Genomic DNA, 9,735 nt, shown 5'->3' with positions numbered 1-9,735 from the left:
GCTTCCCTGGCAAGTGCCTGAGCTCAATCCCTAGCTCCGCCAAAAGAACCGGGGATTGAACTCAGGACCTTGCGCTTGCCAGGGAAGGGCTTATTCCACTGAGCCATCTCCTCGGCCCCTTCTTGCTATATTAACAGCGGTAGGTCTACCTAAGTGATGTCTTTCTCATCATCTTAACCATCAGTTTATAAATCTTGGCCTCTGCCTATACAGTGAGTGTGGTAATCATCTGAGGTGGTTGGTTAGCAACATTAAAAACTAAGGTTGGGCTGGTCAAATAGCTCAGTGGATTAACGTGCCTGCTTAGGCAGACACAGGGGCCGTGAGTTCGATCCCCTTGCCGACCCTGCTGAGACAACGATTGAGACTGGGCTGGGCTTTAGACTGGGCTCTGCATGGTGGTTTGTAATCCCAGCACTTAGGAGGCTGTAAACAGTAGGATCACTGTGAGTCAGATCTACGCAGTGAGACGCTGTACAACCTGTACACCCTGTCCTAAAATACAAAAAACAAAAAAACAAAAAAAAAAACCCAAAACCAAAAAACCCACTAAGGTTGACATCCATGGAGTGCATTTCTTTCCTTTCTGTCATGTCTAAACAAGACTGGATCTACAAGGAAAAAGAAGCCAAAATCTTCTACTTTCATATTCACTCTAATACTTGACATACAAATCAAATGGTTAAACGTGTGTATGCTCGATTTAATTATTTAAAAATTCAGACAGGAAAGCCAGGAAACTCAGGCTTTCTACCCAAAACAACCTGGGTTAAGTATGTGTCAGAGTGGTCAGGGCTGTGTCCAACTACGGGGTTGGAGGAGTAACATGGGGAGGGGACCCAGGACAGGACATATGCGGGGATGGGGCGGCGGCTCCTCTCGCGCTTGCGGGTGTGACAGTACAGCAAGGTGCTGGGACATCTCCTTGGCCGCTGTACCTCGGTGCTTCCCAGCCTCATCCCAGGCGCACGATGCCCCAGGGAAGTTCCTTGGACTCACTGCCCTAGGGCCCTCGGAAAGTTTCCGTGACCGCCTGACCTCGCCTTTGAGGGGCCGTTGCTGTAGGCAGGGGGAACACAGGGTGGTGGAACTGGGGCGCGCTCAGCGGGGGCGCGCGCAGCAGGGCGCTCGGGACTGGTCTGGCAGGGCCGGGAGGCCGTGCACAAAAGGACCCCGGGTCTCGAAGGCGTGGCGCCGCCGAGGGGCGGGTGGGGCAAAGGAGGTTTCCATTCCCTGCTCCCGAACCCGGCCTGCACGTTGACTCCGGGCCCAGGACGCTGTCCCTACTTCTGCCGGATGTCAACCCAGGTCCCCGCACTCAAGACCCTGTCCAGACCCGGGAGCCGACGCCGGTTTCCCATCCCCAAATCCAGCCTCAAGACCGGACCCCGCCCACCAGCTTAAGCTCACCTGGAGCGCAGCGTGGGAGGCACCGCAGCGCGGCCCCAGCCCTCAGGAGGTCGTCCCTGAGTCCCTCGGAGCCCGGGTAGCGGCGTCCCCAAGGCACCGCGCGGGTCGTGGGCCACGGAGCCGCAACTTGAGCCAGTGCGGGGGCGGACCCCTCCCTCCCGAGCTCAGCGCACAGCAAGCCTACCAGCCTTCCCAGCCTCTCGTGTGGCCCGTGCGCAAAGCCGGCCTGGCCCGCGACGCGGCCCTCTGCCCCGCCCCACTCAACCGCGAATTTTTCCATTGGTCGAGAGACCAGGCGCGGCTCAGCAACCGGTGCCGATTGGACAGTTGTGCAGAGACTATGGTCTGCTATTGGGGACACAAAATGTCAGTCCTGGCCGACGACCGGCCCCTTAGCCGAGGGGCAGAGGCCCAAGCACCTGCCAGGAACGCTGCGGAGGCTACCGGGACTCTGGGATGCAGCTTGCCGGCCTCTTTTCGAGATTGTAGCCAGACCGTTGGGCCCCGAACAGGGACCGGCATGGCCGCCGACCTTTCCCCGGACTTCAGCTGCGTAGTCTCCATAATCATTCTCATTTTGCAGGTATCCTCCAGCGCCTGCAGTTCTCCGGACGCTGAGCCCCGATCCTTATATCTGTATCTGATAATTGTATTCACACAAGCCACAAGGGAGAGTTCAGTTGTGACCCATTTTACAGATGGTAAATTGAGGCTTAGAGATGTTCGCATTTGCTTTATGTGGTCCAGACTTAAACCCAGTCTTCTGACTCTGGAGTCTTGGGGACTCCCACTCTCAAGGCCGGAGGGTCCCTGCAGCAGGGACAGGGTTGCATTCTTGGCTTAGTGAGGCCCTGTTGGAGTAGGGGCTACAGTGTTTTTGAGAGCAAGAACGGAATCTTTGGTAAAGCTAGGCTTCTCCCACAAGGCCTGGGTCTACAGCCCCCTTAGGATCCTGCCAGGCATCCATGGTGTTGTCCTTTCTCATATCTTGGTGGCATCCAAAGAACCCTCAGCTGAGGGGAGTTGTGTTTATCTTTCCCCACTGACACTATGTTCTTTCCTAGAGTTGTGCAGGATCATTGTAGTGCTTTGCCACATTCTATGTCATTCGCACAGGTCACATTTCCCAGCCAGCTAGAGCCCCAGGCTCACTCTGAGGTGATATGGGACTGTCGAATGGAACCATAACCTTTGGCCAGCTCCACTGAGCCTTATAGTGTAACGGGGAGCAGCAAGGTTGCCATCTAGTTGGGCTCCTTCATGAGCAGAGGTCAGGTTCATGTTTGGTTCTGAGCCTTTCCTGCCCTGGGCACACTTAGAGAGGCGAGCAGTTCATGGGCTTCTTTCATTCTCCAAAGCCAGAAGGGGGCCCAGCCTGCCCCCGACAATGCTAATGGGGTGGGGTGCCCCTAGGAATGAACAGACCAAATATTCATGGCTCACCCACCCTGTAGAGAGTACAGTATATTCATGTATTCACCCTATTGTTGTCTGGTCAGAATAAAGAAAATAAGATAGACTGGCAAGAACTCATTGCCAGGGGCCAGGGAGATGGCGCAGTGGAATAAGTGCTTCCCTGGCAAGTGCAAGGGCCTGAGTTCGATCCCTGGTTCTGCAAAAAAAAAAAAAAAAAAAAAAAAAAAAAAAAAAAGAACTCATTGCTAGTACCAGTACTGGGTCCACCTGTATCATAGCAGTCAGGGCAAATCAGTCTCCACAGCATTTCAGAGCCAGGCAGCCACTACCAATCCTGTGGAGTTGGCACTTAAAGTGAAAGCTATTTGCCATCTTAGCATAGGGATGTTTGCAGCTCTGGGAGGGCAGCATTAAGGACCTCTTCCTAGAACACAGGAGTCCCCACAAACAAGGTGGCTCTTGTTCTGTAGAATAGCACTGTATGTGAGTCTGGCTCAGATGCTGTTTGGTGGGGGGTTTCTTTCATTTAGGACCAAAATTTAATAAATTCTGACTGTTCTAGCATCTCTCCCAGGGCATAAAACTTTGGTCCTCTTGGAGCCCTTCTTATCATAGTCTGGCAGTATCCCTCCTCCCAATCTTTGCTTATGATGGCAAGAGGGGTTAGACAGATCCGCTGAAAGAGGACAAAAGGTAAACTTATATACCAAAATTGGGGACAGGGAGATAGATCAGCAGCATAAGCACCTGCCTGGCAAGCGCAAGGCCCTAGGTTTGATCCCCAGGACCAAAAAATAAAATAAAATAAGCCCAATGAGGATTGCCTTCTCTCTTACCCTTGCCCCTACACCTTGCCCCGTAGAGTTCTACAGATCTTTCTGCCTAGGAATTGGACTAGTCTTTACAGCTTCATAGAGGATCAGGATGGGTGGAGCTAACTTTAAAAAAGTCAGGGTAAATACCCAGTTTTCCCACCAGGATGCAAGTAGGGGTCAGAAACAGAAATTGAAGATATCATAGGTACCAGTGGTTCAGTGTCTTCCTTCTCACTTAGCCTACATGCTGGTCAGTTCTGTAGGGACTAAGGAAAGTCAAAGGGAGAAAAAGGTGACCGAATGTCAGGAAGAACTTCCCAACTGCTGCAGGTGTTTAGGGAATCCAAAAAGGTGGCCCTGAGAGATGGTAAGCTCTTTATCTGAGGAAATGTGATGGCAATAATCCCCTTATAGCCTGAGATACCTGGGCTTAGGTGACCATGTTAAGTCCATGTCATCTGCTGATATACACACCCTGGCACCATATATTGTGCCATGATAAGTCAATAAGTCCGTGATGGGAGACAATGTCCCAGGTCTGTTTTCTGTGTGTAACAGAATAGGATTTGACTCACCATCTAGTATGTTTTTGCATCCCTCTTTGTGGGTGATGGGAAGGCTTGGAAAACCCATGTGCTGCTCTGAGGTGCGTGGCTGGTGGTTTAAGGGGAGATTACTCTTCATCTGCTGCCTTATTCCTCAGGACATAGTGACTCATCCCCTGGGTGAAGGACTTGCTTGTCCAACAGCACAACCTCTTGGCTGTATGGACCGCATGGTCTGGCTGCTCAAAAGTAGCTAGCACCAGCCCAGCATGTTTGTGTGTGGGCTGCAGGAGAGATAGCACATGTCTGGCTAAGTCTGCCACCTGCTGGTCATAGAGTCCCTGAGTGTCTGCAGTCCTTCCCTGTAAAAGGCTTCTGTTGGATTCCAGGGAAAACACAAATGTGACAACAAAAAAGTTGGGCACAATGGGCCCTGCTGGCAGCTCTGGATTAGACTCTTGCCTTCACACCTCTAAGGCTCCAGTTTTCTGCTGGGAATCAGTCCTTCCAGTCAGGATCAGGGCACCTAGATCTTTAATCCAAGTCCTTGGAGCTAATCTAGCCAGTGTCACTTACCACCTTTTAAAAAAAATTCAACTGAATGGAGTAACTGCTGAGTCTCAATGTTCCTATCTGTAAAATAGGGTAAATGAGAACTGTGGATCATGACACTGGTTTAGAGATCTTAGGAAATTAGCATTAACCTTAATGTACTTGTCATCCTTCTTATAGTGTATTTCAGTTTGGGACAGGCACTTTGAGCCTTTGGCATGCCACCTTTGCAATGCTCAGGCCCTAGCAGCCCAGGGACCAATGGGGTTAGGAAGCCCTAGCTATTCTCCTTTTTCTTTGTTTCTTTTCTTTCTTTCTTTTTTTCTTTTTCCTTTTGAGACAGGGCCATTCTATGCAGTTCAGGCTGGCTTTGAACTCATTTTGTAGCCTAGGGTGGTCTCGAACTCGCAATGATCCTCTTGCTTCAACCTCGCGAGTGCTGCGTTTACAGGCATGCGCCACTTGACGGGCTACATCCCTGTAGCCTTACAGGGAAAGCAGCAGGATGGGTGGTTGACAGGTAGTGTCCGCGAGGGAATATAGGCTCAAGGCCTGTTGCGACCTTCGGAGGATGGCCCCACGGGTTGGGTACCAGTGGAGACCAAGAAGGCTGCTGGGGTCACGAGACGTCCAGACGCCAGTGCAGCTCAGACTTGGCGCAGCCCCGGGGGCGGGGAGCCAGGAGGGCTGCAGCCCCAGAGCGACAGCGCGCCCAGCCTACAGACTCCTGGATCGCTGTGCGAGGCCTCGCCCCTCCTCTCCCAGCCCAATGGCGAGCGCATTGGAGGCGGGCAAGGCGGGGCGTGGGCTGGCGGCTGCGGTGAGCGGGCGCGGCACCCGGAAGTCGGCTGCGGCGGAGGCGGTGAGTGTGCGACCAGCTCCCCGGGCTGTCGGACTTCGCTCTTGGCGCGGCCAGCCCGGGCTTCGGGGCGCCGGGCTCCGGAAACGCACGCGGGGCCGGGTTGCTCTCGGGCGGGCTGGGCCAGATCTCATCTCTTCGCCCTGCCTCAGTTTTTTCTTTCCAAGGCATAGAATGAAAACCAGACGGCCTGTCTTGGAACCAGGCCAGTTCACAGAGACCAGACAGACCCTAGGCGACGAAAGCTCCCTGGCGGTGCTCGAAAGCGTTTCCTGTGATTAGTGCTCGGACTGGTGGGGAAGGTTCAGACCTGCTGCAGGGAGACTAAGACAGGTGGGGAAGAGACATGCTTAACTGTTGCAAGGTTGTAGACTGTAGCCAGCATGAGGGAGCCCTTTCCGCTTCTCTGGAGCCCGGTGGCTGGCTGTGGAGATGCGGGGTGACAGCTGACGTAGGTCTAAATAGGCAGCAAGTGCTGGGTAATCGCTGTGACTGGATATGGCTTCCAGTAGCAGCCTGAATAGTCAGAGACCCCCATCCCTACCCAGACAGCATGTAGGCTGTGGGATAGGCAGGGCGGCACTCGGGAGCCAGATATGGCATATCTCCTGGGCCCTTTTAAGAGCTTGGGCTTGTCATGTTTTCCTCTTCAGCAGGGGCACAGTAGGGATCTTTTGCTAAAACCCTCTTCTCTGTCCCCAGCACTTCTATGCTTCCTGGCTTCTGGCTGGACTGCAGCTTTGGAATGAACCCTCTGCCCTTGGACAAGTCCCTGAGCCTTAAGCCTCTTCTAGTGGAGTATCACTTGCTTGGCAAGATCCAGGCCTGTCAATCCACTCTAGACCTACTGACTGCTGCCTTGTCACCATTTTGGGCTCAGAGCCGCCCTCCATGAGACAGATGTAATAACATTTATAAAGGGCAGCTGGATGGCCTTTTAGAAGACGTCCTCACACTTGTTTACTGACCCCTGTGCCTCATTTTGGGAGCAAGTACTCACTGGTCCAACTCTGTTCTTATAAAGAAAACTCAGGTTAAGGAGCCAGGTAATGTTCCGAAGATTTTTCAGGGACAAGGCTAAATCACTCCTGCTTCTGCTTCTCTGGTTCCTTTCCCCAGAGCCTTCTGCTTCAGATGACCTGTTGAGTGGGGTGGAGACAGCTGGGGAAGGTGACTGTTGGTGGGTAGACACAGCAGAGTTCTGCCCCTTCTCTAGGATCCTATCGCCCTGTGTGTGAGGGACCGTGTGTGTGGGGGGGTGGGGGGGGTAGATGGATTGCCTAGGGCTCAAGTCTGTACAGCATGGGGCTCTACATTTTCATGTCATGTATGCTTGGACTGCAGGCACCTCCACTCAGGCCCCTTTCTGCTCTAATGTGTAGTGACAGTCACCCTTCCCTGATCAACCATCTGCTCTGCCTGGGCTGCCTAGTCCTTGTGCTTGATGTCTTCATTTGTATGTCATTCTGATCATATTTCATGATGAATGTAGTCATTTGCAGTGTCATAGTTCCCATGCCTGTCATCTTGTGCCAGATGGTGAGCTTTGCAGGAACCCTGATGTCTTCCTGGGGGACTGCTTCTGAGAAAGTCCGTGGGGATAGTGGGTCTGGAAAGAAACAGTACAAAACAGAGAGGCCTGGAGGACTTCTAGAAGCAGAACCACCCTTATCATTGACACCTCAGATGGGTGAGAAAGGGGGCCCAGCCTTTTTTTTTTTTCAATACCAAGGATTGAACTCAGGCCCCTGTGCTTACCAGGCAAGTGCTTATTCTACTGAGCTATCTCCCCGGGCTGGCCTGGCCTTTGGTAACATGTCAGTCACTGCATGGTGGCAGCATGACAGAGTCTAGCATTTGTTAGTGTGGACTTCTGCGTTTGGCAGTAGGCTCCATGAAACCAAAGATACCCCCAAATAATTGAGCTGCCCTTTGAGGTTACCAAAGCAGCCACCCCCATTTTCTCTCGGTTACCTTTTCAGATTGCAAAATTAACATTTGCATCCTTAAAAATGAAAAGGGCTGGCCGCCAACTTCCATCAACTGTTCCCCTGATACAGCTGCTGATATTTGAGGGTTCCTTGTCAAGGTCTTTAGTAACTGCTAAGTGCTTGCTTTCATCCTCTTTGGAGGGTGATTAGGAATGTCCAGTTTTGTTTTTATATACCTTGCAGGCTGTAGGGGCCACCTAGAAGCTGGGCTTATCCCTCTTTAAAGTTGGGTGCTCCTGCCAGGAGCAGCCTGAGATGCATGGTCTGTCCTGTGCCTAGAGGTTTTCAACATCTGTTTGCGCTGCTTCTTTGATCTATAAAGGGACAACGACACCCTGATGTGAGACTGAATTAATGTCCTCAAAACATTGGGGAGATCTGAGAAGAGGAAATCACTGTAGAAAATTTGTCATGGTAAAATACCACATAATAGCTAAAATGAGAAAGCATAGCTTGCTGAGCTTTTGCTGCTGAGATGGGAGGAGTAGTGTGTTCTGGTGGATTGGCTGATCAGAGGATTTCCACAAGCGTCAGGGCTTTCTCAGCCAAAGCCCCGAGAGCAGCAACATTGTGTTCCCTTGTGTGTTTACCTCCTCTGCTGGTAGCCGGTGGGAGCCTACATCATGTCAAGTCATACAACCGTATCTGTCCTGACCTGCAAAAAAGAGCAGCTCCACCCCCAGAGGATGCCACATCTGATAATCATGGACAGTAGGGTGGGTACTTGCCTCCTTAGCCCTGCTGCATTGTTCTTAGGAAGCTTAAAGAACTCTGCCTTGTGTTGTGCCTCTAGAGACAGGCTGGATCGTCTTAAAAACATTTCTTCCACATGTGCAAAGTACTTGGTATAATTAGGTGGGTCAGCAGATTATAAGGCTCATGTAACCTCTGTCTAGAGCTTTCAAATGTGTATCCCTGATAGACCATCTTGGTGAGAGCTATGAATCCCACTTTCCCATGTATCTAAGGGTCCAATGTCTCATAAAAATACCTCTTTGCTGGTGTGGTTGTACAAGCCTGTAACCCCAGAAAGGCTAACTAAAGCAGGAGGATCACCAAGAGTTTGAGGCAAGCCTGGGCTATATAGCGAGTTCAAGGTCAGCCTGAAATGCATAGCAAAGACTTGCCTCACCTCCTTCCCCAACTAAACAAAACAACAATAACAACAAAACCTCATGCCCTTGCGTTTTCCTGCATCTGTCTCATTACTACATTCTGTACTTCTCCTTTCTGCCCACTTGCCCTGTTGACCTTTTCCGGTGGCAAAGGGCAATGCTTTCACATCACCTTGAGATCCTCAGGGTCACCCAGGATGCACAGCTCTCTGCTCAGGTGGCCAGTGTTAGATAGCCATACTATCCACTGCCCTATGCTGAGGTGTTGTGGACTCAGCTGATCTGTTTTTGTCCAGTCTCCTGTGCTCAGGCAACTGTCCTCAGGTGCTCCCTGCCTTCCTGACCTGTACCCTCAATTCTGACCTGTGGCTAAGGGTAAGGGAAATAGGGTAAGGTGAGCACACTTTCTTTTGATTGCAGCATTTGGAAGGAAACACTCACACTTTTCCCTGCCATGAAACACATCTTTTGAGAGTGCAGGTTTTCAATGCTTCATTAATAGATTGCACAAAGGGAGTGCGGCCATGTTGCCAATGCCTGTGGCAGGCATGGAAACCAGCACCAGCACCCACGTGTCTCACATACTCTGGTTCCTGAGACCAGGTGGCTCTGCCCTGCCTTCTCATCCCATGTATAGGTCTTATTTCTGCCCTCTGTGCAAAACACCAAATCGTACACTATCCCTAATGGGACTTCCTAGTATCTTGAGAATCTGAACTTGTTTCTGTGCCCCTGCATGCTGCTCTGGAGCAGGGATACCACCGTGGAGGGACGCAGGTTGACTTCAAGCTTCAGGCTGTGGATTTCCTTACTATGTCACTTTGTGGACTTGGACTATCAAGTGTCTGGAGCAGCTAGAAGGGGTAGGGGATGCCATGAACTAACCAGAGTTTTATTTATTTATTTATTTATTTATTTTTGCCCAGCAGGCATATTTATTAGCATTAAACACAAGACTCTTTCCCCTTCAGAAGACCACAAAGTTCCAAACCAATATAGTGTCCCTCTGCCCCAATTCTTCCTTTTTTGGGA

At 51.4% G+C, this 9,735-nt stretch overlaps 2 protein-coding genes across 12 annotated transcripts in view; one reads left to right on the top strand and one right to left on the bottom strand.

Annotated features, from left to right (window-relative positions):
- Arvcf (ARVCF, delta catenin family member) overlaps positions 1–1,601 on the bottom strand; it is a 55,366-nt gene extending 53,765 nt beyond the window's left edge. For all 7 annotated transcript variants that reach the window (XM_023711595.1, XM_023711601.1, XM_023711594.1 and 4 more), the window contains exon 1: positions 1,411–1,601. The gene's annotated coding sequence lies outside the window, so the exon portion shown is untranslated. The remainder of the gene's footprint in view (positions 1–1,410) is intronic.
- A 3,934-nt stretch (positions 1,602–5,535) lies between these two features.
- Tango2 (transport and golgi organization 2 homolog) overlaps positions 5,536–9,735 on the top strand; it is a 39,112-nt gene continuing 34,912 nt past the window's right edge. For 2 of the 5 annotated variants that reach the window (XM_023711617.1, XM_004627972.3), the window contains exon 1: positions 5,536–5,600. The gene's annotated coding sequence lies outside the window, so the exon portion shown is untranslated. The other 3 variants (XM_023711613.1, XM_023711614.1, XM_023711616.1) reach the window with 3 other exon arrangements.

The sequence above is a fragment of the Octodon degus genome, unplaced genomic scaffold (genome assembly GCF_000260255.1).
Source record: "Octodon degus isolate 3935 unplaced genomic scaffold, OctDeg1.0 scaffold00021, whole genome shotgun sequence".
Taxonomy (NCBI): domain Eukaryota; kingdom Metazoa; phylum Chordata; class Mammalia; order Rodentia; family Octodontidae; genus Octodon; species Octodon degus.
Note: the sequence above shows the minus strand (reverse complement) of the source record. Positions and strands in the feature narration are given on the sequence as shown.